Source organism: Palaemon carinicauda, chromosome 37 (genome assembly GCF_036898095.1).
Source record: "Palaemon carinicauda isolate YSFRI2023 chromosome 37, ASM3689809v2, whole genome shotgun sequence".
Taxonomy (NCBI): Eukaryota; Metazoa; Arthropoda; class Malacostraca; order Decapoda; family Palaemonidae; genus Palaemon; species Palaemon carinicauda.
Genome location: NC_090761.1, coordinates 21,301,771 through 21,302,771, shown reverse-complemented (window position 1 = coordinate 21,302,771; position 1,001 = coordinate 21,301,771).

Here is a 1,001-nt window from a genome sequence, read left to right as displayed (position 1 = left end):
CCCGGGCTGGGATTAATCTGCTGTCATGCTAATGCGAGGAGAACAGATTTAAACGAATCTCTACGCGTACAGAATACATACATTGTCAGAACACACATACAAATCAATATGCAACCAAATAGTGTATTCTGGTATTCAGAGAAATACTACTGTGTATATATATATATATATATATATATATATATATATATATATATATATATATATATATACATATATAAATATATATATATATATATATATATATATATATATATATATATATATATATATATATATATATATATATACATTAGCGTGAAATCAAATATATACACACTAGTATGTGAGGAAAACAGTAAATTCTTCTACGGCAAAGAAATTTAATTCCCTGTGTTTACTCAACCAGAATTTTTCAAAATAATGAAAATTGAACATTTTAAAAAGATTAGAGAGAAAGAGGTCATCATGAATGATATCAGCATCCACAACGTGTCCTCCAACTAAAAAAGAAACACTAAATGCTTCTTAAAGCCATTCCTTGTTTTGCGAGTCGGTAAATGCAAGGTTAAGTAATAAAAAGGCAGTGGGACAAGGATGAAAACAAGTTGAAGAGTCAAAAAAGCGCTCATGGAGGACAGGTGATTATAAAGTTCCCTTATTCTCCTGTGTGGGAACAGCCATCTTGACCTAGTTTAATCTCGAGAGCTGATTGGTTGGAGGTTTGGTTTGACAAGGTGGATATGTTCTCGGGAAAGGATGCTTGGATCTTTTCTCACATAACTTCGTTTGTTTTCTTCTCTAATTTCACTAATTCATTTTTAAGTAATAATGAGGCATTATTCCACTAATAAAATAATAGAACAAATGATTTTAAAATCATTACACAGTAATAAAATTATTCAACAAGATTGACGTGAAAAGAATCACGAAACGAACACCAAAATAAGCCGTTTGAAACATTACGGACATATCCATGTGATTTTTCACCTTTTCTTGTTACCCTCATCAGCGCTAGGATG